Below are 11,014 nucleotides of genomic sequence, written 5' to 3'. Positions count from 1 at the left end.
GGAGCCCCCGCAAGGGCAGAGGGTGGCAGTTCCACTCTGGGTCCTCTGCCAAGCTACACGCTGAGAAAAGTTGGTCAGCAATGAGAGAGAATGGGAATAGGAAAAGACCTGGGTTCACTGCCAGCCTTGTGACTTTGGGCAAACTCCGCCTCACCTTGGAACTAATTTCCTCTCTGTGAAATGGGGACCATGATCCCTGCCCCTGTCACAGCCCTGCAGGGAGGACCCACGTGAAAGTTACAGCCTTTACAGAGGCAGCCATCTATGTCCTCAAGTTGACTGTGTGTCCTTGGGCAGGAGACCCTTTCCTCTCTAGTAAGCCAGATGACCTCCAGGCACTGCCCTGGCTCCAGCACATGAAAGCCTGCTGTGTTGAGGGCCTGGATCTGCCCGTGTCTCAGACACAGAGGCCCCAGCAGGCCCAGGCCAGGGACCTTCCTGGGAGTCTTGGGGCTCCAGACTTCCTGGAGCCAGGAAGGGAAAGGCTGGGGCTGGCTCAGGCCAGTAGCCCCAGAGGCTGTGGCTGGCCTACCAAGCCACAGGAGCGAGGACACATAGCCAGACCTGGGTGGGAGGCCCAGACACAGACCCTACCGAGACCCCACTGCCCTCCTGATATGTAGCTGGGCCTCCTTGGTGTTCTCTTCCATAGCTAGGTGCCTCTGGGAGGTGGTGACTGATGTCACTCCCCTGAGTGTGGCCCAGCTGGGGCCACACTGCTGCTCCCCTGGACTCTGCCTAAGGCCACACTGGCCTCTGACTGCCAAATGATGCCCTTGGGGTCCTGTGGCGAAGGAGCCACCACTCTCTGAGCCTGAGATGAGGAAGAGGCACGAGGTCTGGGGCTGCCTGGACTGGGAGCAGGCTAGATCACAAGATCAGGGAAGTCCTGTCACCCCCACCACACCTCCCTGCCTCGGGCTCAAGAAGGGAGGACGGGAGGTGAGTCCTGCTACCCTGATCACTGGGGCCAGCCTCCTCTGGCCCTTAGAGAATCACCACCCTGGCCCAACGCAGATGGGGGCTCTAGACTTCCCTTCAGGCCCCAGTGTCAGGGATCAGGAACCCCAATCCCAGCATCTGCCAGGCTGCGAAGAGAACTACAAACCTGTCAACCTCAGGACTCAGCCCAGGAAAACGAAAGCCACATCAATCAAGTCCATTCTGCCTGTGTCTTCCTGGAGCCATGGGGCTCCCAGGCCCCCAACCATCCTGTATTTGGGGGGACACTGCCTGACTTGGGGCTGGGTTAGAAGGCCGGATTTTCTTCCCAGCCCCTGCACCATCCACTGGACCTCCTCTTCTGGAAAAACAAGTAGGAGAATAGCCATCCTGGGGTGGTGGCTCCTCCTCTCCTGCACCCTTCCTGAGGGGCCCATGCCAGGGTGGAGGGCAGCGGCATCTTTAGGGTCCACACTGGCATGTGGCCCTTAGGGCTGCGGGGCTTGAGAAATGGGGAAAATTTTTGCTCGGAAGCTGTCCGCAATTTCCTCCCTGAAAGTAACAACCTAGATTGTTCTAGGATTCTCTAGAGTCCATTGAGCTTGTGTCTTCATCCGTAAAGGGTCAGGATGGAAAAAGGTGGTTTTAAACTTTTTTTTTTTTTTTAAGCCGGGGAATCTTCTTCTCAAACAACTTCTTGAGTGGACCTGCTCTGGTGGAAGAGAGTGGCATCCGCTGGCTCCCTGGCATTGGTGGTGGGCTCGAGGGACCTCAAGGAGGCCCGGCACCTGAGCATCTTTAGTGGGCGGCTGAGGTTCGGCCAGGGGAGACGTGCAAAGGGCATTCCAGGTGGAGGGACACAGGTGGCCAGAAGTGAGACGGGGCAGGTGGGCAATGTTCCATAGGCACTCCTAGAACATGGAGCGGAGGACCTGCCCTGCCCTTCTTCACCTGCCCCGCCAGGCAGAGCCGCGTCCCCCATCTGCTGCCGCCCAGCTTCATCCCTTCCAGTTCATCTTTGGCCCTCCTGGGATTGCCCCTCTGAAATCTAGCCAAGACCCAGGACCCGCTGCCCTCCACGGCTCTCCAGGAAAGCCCGGGCTTCCCATGGCGGGGGCGGGGGAGGGCTGCATGATCTGAGCCCTGACAAGCTCCCCAGCTTCCAAGATGCAAAAGAAAGTGAGGCGGGGAATAGGGGCCTAGCTGCCTCTTCCGGATGGGGCAGGCGGAACTTCCTGAGATAAGGGTGGCCAACAATGGGGTCTCTGTGGCACAGCTGTCCCCGGCCACAGGAAACAAGTGGCCTCCGCACCATTAATCCGCAGCAGCCCGCGGCACCCTCTCCAAGGGTGACCTGGGTCGGGGAGTTGTTCCTGTGCACCCCACACACTGTCCCCTCCTCCTTCCGGGACCATGCATCTTAGCAGGGGCTGGGCTCAGGGGCCCAGGGAGGGGCCCGGGGTCTGCGGGGGTCTGCGGGGGCCCTGCAAGGGCCTCTCCCTTTCTGCTCCCCAGGAGGCTTGGGAGCTGGAGGACCCTGCATGCCTATGATTCTTGTCCTTCTGCCTCTCTCAACATGAGGGCTCTGGGGCACATGCTTTACCCAAATATGGCTGCTTTGGTGGTGGGATCTTAGACACCAGGCACAGCTGCTTGGGGGAGATGGTAGGGACTTGGTGGGCTGTCCCTGCCACTACAACTGAGGACAGTGGGGAGGAAGACTAGCCCCACGCCATTCCTGGCCTCAGTTTCCTCTTCTACCCTGTGAGGGGTGGGACCTGATGACCAACCCATGGAGGGCGGGACCCTTGGTCAGTAGCAAGGGTGTGTAACTGTGGTCTTGGTCCCGCCTTAGCCCCAGCCCAGCTGTGTGAATCTAAGCCGGTCCCTTCCTGTCTGGGATGCAGAGACCCTGCCCAGCAGCTCAAAGAAATTCAGGAAGAGTGGGTTAAGTGGGGCCCTGTGTGTGTGCCACACAGCGGGGTTGGGCTGCTGTCCCTGACATGGTGGGGGCTGAGGACCCACAGCCAGGCCTGGGTCTCCAGGTCTGGGGTGCAGCCCTCTCGACCTTCCCCCTCTCTGATTTGGGGGTGCAGTGCACAAAACCCCTTCCGTGAGACAGGCCAGGAAGGGCCTGGAGGGGAAGTGGCAGCCAATGCAGTGGTGTTTGAGGGACGGGACATTAGGGCATGTGTCCTGTGAAGCAGAGGGTCCTGTCCAATGAGAGCTGAGTGCCCTGAGAGCCCGGTGCAAGCCACAGAGGGGTGTATAGAAAATATTACCTTGGAGAATCAAATGCAACTGGACCGAGGCCACAGCAGGTACCCTACTACTCATCCTAAGACTCAGACAAGGGTGGCAGGTGTGGGCCATGGGCCCTGGCAGCCTGACTGGAGCCCCAGCTCTGAGCTCTCCCCCCTCTCTTTCCCTTTATAATGGCCACTAATATTTCCAGGGAACTTGCTGATTGTCAGACCCTGCACTCAGCCTTTTACAAGTGTTCACTTATTCAAGCCTCATAACACTCTATGAGGCAGGTTCAATTGCTCACACACACACACACACACACACACACACACACGTGTGAGTAGAGCTTTAATACAGGCTGGGGGAGGAGTGGGGGTGGGGCGGGAGCACCCCTGATGGAGCGGTCCCCCTGCTCCTCTCCCCATCATTCTTCACCTCCCTCCCATTCTTCTCTGAATGAGGCTCCACAGCCCAGCCCACCTTTCTGTGTCTCTTTGAACTAGGATTCTTTGATAATAGGATTCCTTGATTCTCACTGATGCCCCCATGCCCTGTGGGAGTTGGGAGGACTGAGAAATCCTGGACCCATATGATGGTAGGCCTACACTAGAGGCCCTTACCTCGAGTGTAAGCTGCCTTGACCTGCCTCACTCTCCCACACCTCACCTCAGCCCCAGCCTCCCTGGGAAAGGCCCCCAGAGCCAGGTGTGGGCAGCTGGAGCAGAGTGAGGACCCCGCAGTATTTGGCTCAAGTAGCTTGGGTTTCCTGGCAGATGCCAAATTTATCTTCCCTGGGCAGTGCCTGACCAACCCAGAAAGGGGTTTCTGCAGGTGCTCCCTGCCTTCCAAAATGCCCCGCTCCCACCTGGAAGTCCTTCCTCCTTTTCTTGGCCCCCAGAGATCACTGGCTGCCTCTCTTCCTATCCTCAGGTTCCCCAGCTGTGCAGATTGGAATCCTGCTCAGTTGATGGAGGCTCCTGGTGACTGTAGAGTCCCCAGCCTGTGGGGCACTGAGTGGCTTGCTGGGAGAGCTGTGTGGCTTGGTCTGGAGAGAGGAGACCTGGCAGGGCTGCCCTGGGCCCCAGCTCTGCTATGGCTTTGCTGGGCACCGTCAGGCAGTTGCCCATACGACCCATCTGAAATTGGATGATGGCCACACTTGTGCATGCCATGGCTGAACTCAAGGCCTGCTGGGGAGAGCCTAGGGCAGCCTGTCGTGCCTGCTGTGTGCTGGACACTGTCCCCCTCTGTAGCTCAGGGTCCTCCTCTATACAGAACTGCTGTCTGAGGCTGCCCAGCCCGCCTCCTCTAACAATTAGACCCAATCCCATACCTGTGTGCATGCCTTCACCTCCATCACCTTCCTCTGAATCAAGCAAGTGACGTTAGTCCCCTTTGACAGGTGGAGAGACTGAGGTCCAAGGCCACACTATGGCCAGGTGATGGAGCTGGAATCTGCTCTTGCCCGGTGGGGTCTGGGGTCTGTTGTGAGAAGAAACAGATAGCCCCATGCCCCACGTGGGGGAAACGGAGGCAGGGCCCGAAGCTAGAATAGGACAGGGTCCAGGAGATATAGCAGCCCTCATCCCAAACAAAGGTGCTTTCTCCTCTCTTCTCCATGACTTCCTGGGAGCCCCACATCCCCCTATACACCTCCCCAGTTCCCTCTTCCAGCTACTGTCCTATGCACACCCCAGATTCCAAAGGGATCTGTCCAGACCCACTGCTAAGCATGGTATTCACATCATTACACTGAAGTCTCACAACAGCTCCACAAGGGAGAGGCACTGGTATTCTCAGCTTATAATAGACGTGCAAAAGGAGACCCAAGGATGCTAAGTCACCGCCACAAGTCACAGCAGCACATGCTGACTTGAGGGACAGAGTCCTTTGCTAACAAGAGACAGGTGAGCCCTGGGCCTGCAGGGGGCCACGCGGCATATTTCCTGGAGCTACATGGGACCCTGGCCCTTAGGCCTGCAGCACAGGGGCCTTCCAGCTGGTGATCAGTCTGGATTTTTTTCTACAGCTCTATAGGCTGATAGGAAGGCTTCTGCTGGGCCTGGCACTGGGCTTCAGCCTGGAGGGGCTGCAGCCCCCAGATTGTCTCTGGGGAGCCTGGGGTTTCCAGCCCCCATCCTGCCCCGGGGAAGCTCCGTCTGCACACCTGGAGCACATGCCTCTGGTCCCAGGGGCCAGCCTTTGCATTTGCAGGCAGGAACAGCTGCAGCAATGGATAGTGTCTCCTGCGGGATCCCTCAGACTCCTGCTTCAGCACTGCCCTCACACACCTCTGTTAAGGGGAGGCCAGTGTTGAAAGGGGCTGGGTAGCCCCAAGCCTAGCCCCACCAGGGAGGGGAAAACGGAAGCTCTGAGAGGGGCCCAGACAGGCCCACAGCCACACAGGATGGGGACCCCGCTGCATCCCCTTGCCCTCAGCCACACCCTCCTCCTCCTCGGCTCAGCCCTCTGGGGCTCCATAGTGGGGCCTGGCCTGGTTTTAACAGTCTGAGAATGATGGACTCCCACCTCTCCCAGGACAAAGTCCCAGTTCATCAGCCTGGTAGGTCACGATTAGGCCCTGCCACCTGTCCTAACCCAATCCCCCTGACTCTACCTTCACCCACTGACCAAACTTAAAACCATGTGCACATCTTGGCTCCCAGCTCCAGCACCACTGACCACACATCAGCAGGTCAGCGTCCCAGATCTAGTCACCCACCCACCAGTGTTTCCAGGGCCACTGAGGTATGAAGTGTTCAGAGGAACAGGTGTGAGCCTGGGGCTAACATAACAGTGAGGACAGGGCTTCTGATGGGATAAACCAGGGAGTGCCGGATGGTCAAATGTCTTAGACTCTTGAGTTTGCCTGATTCAGACTCTGCTTTGTTAAACCAGGGGGCGAGGCCAAGAGAGGGCCAGGGACTTGCCTGTGGCCCCGCACAGCTACACCACAGTGGCATGCACAGGGCTCCAAGCCTACAGGGTGCCTTCACCTCACTTAATCCTCACACGACACGCTGGGGCAGCCAGTAGCCTTAGTTCCCAGATAGGCAGGTAAGGCCTTGGAGGGAAGGACACCCAGCTGTGCAGCAGAGGGACCAGGATTGAGGCAGCTCCACTGCAGCCAAAGTCTTGGGCTCTTGTGGTTGGGTAGCATTGTGAATGCAATGAATGGTATTGAGTTGTACGCTTACAATGGCTCAAGTGGTGAGTTTTATATTGTAAACATTTATCATAATTTTAAAAATTAATAATGCAGTAGCCAGGCATGGTGGCACACGCTGATCCCAGCATTTGGGAGGCTGAGACAGGAGGATTGTGGCTTGTGGACAGTCTCAGCTACTTAAATAAAGCCCTTTGCAACTCAGTGAGACACTGTTTCAAAAAACATAAAATAGGGCTAGGGTTGTAGCTCGGAGGTAGAATGCCCTTGGGTTCCATCCCCAGTACCACAAAAAAAAAAAAAAAGCAATACATCAAAATACATTAATTGCATAGTTTAAATGGGAGAATTATATGGAATGTAAATTATAGCTCAGGAAAGCTTTTTTTTTTTTTTTTTAATGCCTTGGCCTCTTAACTAGGATACACTACAAATTCTTGTCTCAAAGAACTCACAGTGCAGTGAGGAGATCAGATAGGGTCGCACAGGTTGCAGGATCCCAGGGCAGGAGACACTTAACCAGAGGGCTCTCCCCATGGGCTGCAGGCTGACCTCCCCTGTGGAGCTCCCAAATGCCCTGATACACCAGGCTGAGCTCACTGCCTTACCCATGGCAGAGGTGACAGAGTAGGTTCTGAAGGATGAATCGCAGCTTCAAGCTGGAGAAGTTTGAGGGTAGGAAAAAAGTCCACTTGGAGAAAACTATGTGCAGAGACCTGGAGATGTGAGTGGGAAGGACTCTGTGTGTGTGTGTGTGTGTGTGTGTGTGTGTGTGTGTGTGTGTGGTGTGTGTGTGTGTGATGGAACTCTGCAGGCCAGCCCTAGAGAAGAGTGTCAACTTCTTCTCAGGGGCCAAAACCAACAGCTGGCTCATACCCTCCCTGCCTGACCCCCATGGTCTCCTGAGGCCTTCCCAGCCCATCAGCCAACAGCCTAAATGTACCGGGTGACCAAGACTGTGCTCTGAACCAATGGCATCATCCCTTCCTTCACGCCTACCTACCGAGGAAAGAAGCCCAGAGTGCCTGGAGGGGCTGCTTCCCCTCGAAGGTGCCAGGACCAGTTGGAGAGAAACCCAGGACACATCTCTCTGTGGACTCTGGGTGGGGCCTGGCTTTTCCTCATGAGTTAGGATAATACATGCTAGCTCACCTGTATTCAAACCATCATGAAATAACAGTGAGGAAGCCAGGCGTCGTGGCTGTAATCCCAGTACCTGAGAGGCTGAGACAGGAGGACCGCAGGTTGGGGGACAGCTCAGCAGTGTAGAGAGACTCTTAGCAACCTAACCTAGCAAGACCCTGTTTCAAAACAAAAAAAATCAAAAAGGGCTGGGGGTGTAGCTCAAAGGTAGAATGCTCCTAGGTTCAAGCCCCAGTAAACACACACACACACACACACACACACACACACACACACACCTGTGAGGAACTGGAGGCAGTGTCACATACCTGTAATCCCAGTACTTGGGAGGCTGAGAAAGGAAGATTGAAGGTTCAAAGTCAGCCTCAGCAATTAAGCCAGACCCTACTTCAGAATAAAAAGTAAAAAGGGCTGGAGGTATAGCTCAGAGAACTGAATCTTCTGAGTTCAGTCCCCATTACCACATGCATATTCGAGCATGTATGCCAGGAACTGGGGGAGGGGGAAGTGGAGTTATTGCATAATGGGTATGGGGGTTTCCTTTTTGGAATAATGAAAATGTTCTGGAACTAGATATTAGTAATGGTTGCACGTTGTCAAGGTACAAAATATCACTAATGGTAAATTTTATGTTTTATGTATTTAACATGACAGATTTTTAAACGCATGAGTGGATTTTAAAAAGTCATGATGAGTATTATAAAAGAAAATAAGGGTCTGGGTGAGCATGGTATAGCACACCTATAATCCCAATACTTGGGAGACTGAGACAGGAGGATTGCAGGTTTGAAGACAGCCTCAGAAATGTAACAAAACTTTCAGCAATATAATAAGACCCTGTTTCAAAAACAAAAATAAAATAAAATGGGCTGGGTATGTAGTTTGGAGGTAGAATGCCTCTGGGTTTAATCCCCAGTGCAAAATAAAAGAAGGAAGGAAGGGAGGGAGGGAGGAGGGGAGGGAAGAAAGGAAGGAAGGAAGGAAGAAAGGAAGGAAGGAAGGAAGGAAGGGGTTCCATCACAGGTGTTATTCATTGAACACCTGTTAACAGCCAGAGGCAGGACCTAGAAGGGGGAAATGGTGGTGGGCTTGGGGGTAATGGGACACCAGACGGTGAGCAGACCGCAAGCCCTCAGGAGAAATGCATCTTTCTAGAACCGGTCAGAACACAGTGAGCCGGAACAGAAGGGAGCCTGTGCAGAGGTGCAGGCGGCATGCTATGGGGGTGGGGGGGGGGGTGACACAGGGACATCTGTCTAAACCTGCTTGCTCTGAGGGAGTCCTCCTCTGAAAGGGTCTATTACAGGAGCTGCCCTGTGCTCTCCCGCCCGCTGCCACTGTCCCCATAGCTGGGGTGCGCCCTGGGACCTGCCCAGCCAATCGGGCACCCTGGCTCTGTATCGCAGGCGAGAGGTTCTTATGGGAGGTGGGTGGGGAAAAGGTGAAGGAGGAAAGAACTGAGCAGATTCATTCATTTGGGAAATCTGGACTGAGCGCTTGCTACCACAAAGTACAGAGTGAAGGATGTGGGTGTGCATGTGGGAGGTGCCCTTGGAGATCCTGGGGGCTGCCAGGTGGGGCCGAGCGCCTGGCAGGGAACCCTGGGTGGGCATGCCGGCCAGCGGCCCTGGCTCTGATCACAAACATGCCTCCTGATATTCTCTCTCAGAGACCAGGCTGGGGTTCTGGTCCCTGACAGCTCACTTGCCCTCTAGAAGAAGCCCTGACTTCTGCAGCAGCTCCCTGCTGGCTGCGCCGTCTCCTGTGCCTTGTTTATTTGTGAGAGCCAGTTGGGTTCTGGCCCCTTCGTTTTCCTGTCCCCATGTGTTCTAGCCCCACACGGTGAAGAAGATGGATGTCTTGGAATTATTTTCCATGAAATTGTCATAAGAAACTATTTGGCCCGCATTTTATTTCACCTCTCATTACAGCATCATTTGTTATCCTGAGACATGCAGCAGCTGGAGTCTGGGGAACCGATGGCTCTGGTGGTGAGGGCGCCATGGACAGGGATGGCGGCATCGTGGCACAGTGGAGCCGTGCAGGCCCGGTCCTAACCCACTGCCTTAGAGTCATGAGCCCTGCCGAGGCCTTGGTTCCCTGCCTGTAAAACGGGGGTAAGGTCACCCACCTCCCAGAGGTAAGCACAGCACTGAATTAAGTAATTCATAGAAAGCACAGTGCCTGGTCTACAGAAAGTATCAGTAAGTTTTTGCTATTATTTCTGGAACCCAGAGAGTTTTAAAGAATGAGTAGAAGTGAACTAGGTAAAGATGTGTTTTCTGCTACAGCATAAGCAAAAATATGGAGGAGAGAAGGAAAACTCAAAGAAGGCAGAAAGCAGCAGGAGAGGAAGCCAGAGAAGTCAGTGTGACCAGTTAAGAGGGTCATGGAGGCCAGGGCACTAGGGAGCCAGAGAAGAGGTGGAAGCCGGGGAGGAGCTTGAGCGATTCCTCCACTACAAAGAGCAGTCAGGGAAGTTGGGTCAAGTCCCCAGTTAGCTATGAGGCCTTGCATTAGTTTCCTAGGACTGCCATGACACAGGACCACAAACTGGGTGACTTCAATCAATAGAAACTTATTCTCACAGTCTGGAGGCTGAAGTCCAAACCCAGGTGTTGGCGGAGCCTCCCTCCCCTGAAGGTTCTAAAGAAGCTCTCCTTGCCTCTCTAGCCTCTGGCCTTCCTTGGTTTCCAGTTGTATTACTCTAGTCCCTGCCCCTGTTGTCAGGGAACACTCTTCCTGTGTCTCTGTCCTCCTCCTCTTCCTCTTCCTCCTCCTCCTCCTCCTCCTCCTCCTCCTCCTCCTCCTCCTCCTCCTTCTCCTCCTCCTCCTCCTCCTCTTCCTTTGTGATACCAGAGATTGAACTCAGGGACAGTCTACCTCCAAGCTACAACCTCGGTCCTATTTTATTTTTTATTTGGAAACAGGGTCTCCCTAAGTTGGTGTGAGTCTCACTGAGTTGCTGAGGCTGTTTTCAAACCTGTGATCCTCCTGTCTCAGCCTCCCAAGTACCTAAACTAGAGGCCTGCGCCAACACGCCCAGACTCTGTTCTTCTTTTAAGGACACCAGTTATAATGGATTTAGGACCCACTCTAATCCAACATGACCTCCACTCAACTGATTAGAGCTGCAAAAGCCCTATTTCCAAGTAAGGTCACATTCATGGGACTTGGGGTTAGAACATATACATATATGTATATAAATGTGTGTGTGTGTGTGTGTGTGTGTGTGTGTGTGTGTGTGTGTGTGTGTTACTAGAGATTGAGTCCAGGGTCGTTCTGCCTCTGAGTTACACTCCCTCCCAGTCTTTTTTGTAAATTATTTTTTCTTTTGGAAACAGGTCTCACTAGGTTGCTGAAAGACTCCCTACATCCCTGAGGCTATCTTTGAACCTGTGGTCCTCCTATCTCAGCTCCCAAGTACTAGGATTATAGGTATATGCCACTATTCCCAGCTCAGTATATTTTTTGTGAGGGGGGAATGACACAATTCAACAGGACCCAGTATCTCTA

The sequence above is a fragment of the Muscardinus avellanarius genome (assembly GCF_963383645.1).
Source record: "Muscardinus avellanarius genome assembly, chromosome: 1".
Classification (NCBI taxonomy): Eukaryota; Metazoa; Chordata; class Mammalia; order Rodentia; family Gliridae; genus Muscardinus; species Muscardinus avellanarius.
This window is presented reverse-complemented; position numbering follows the sequence as displayed.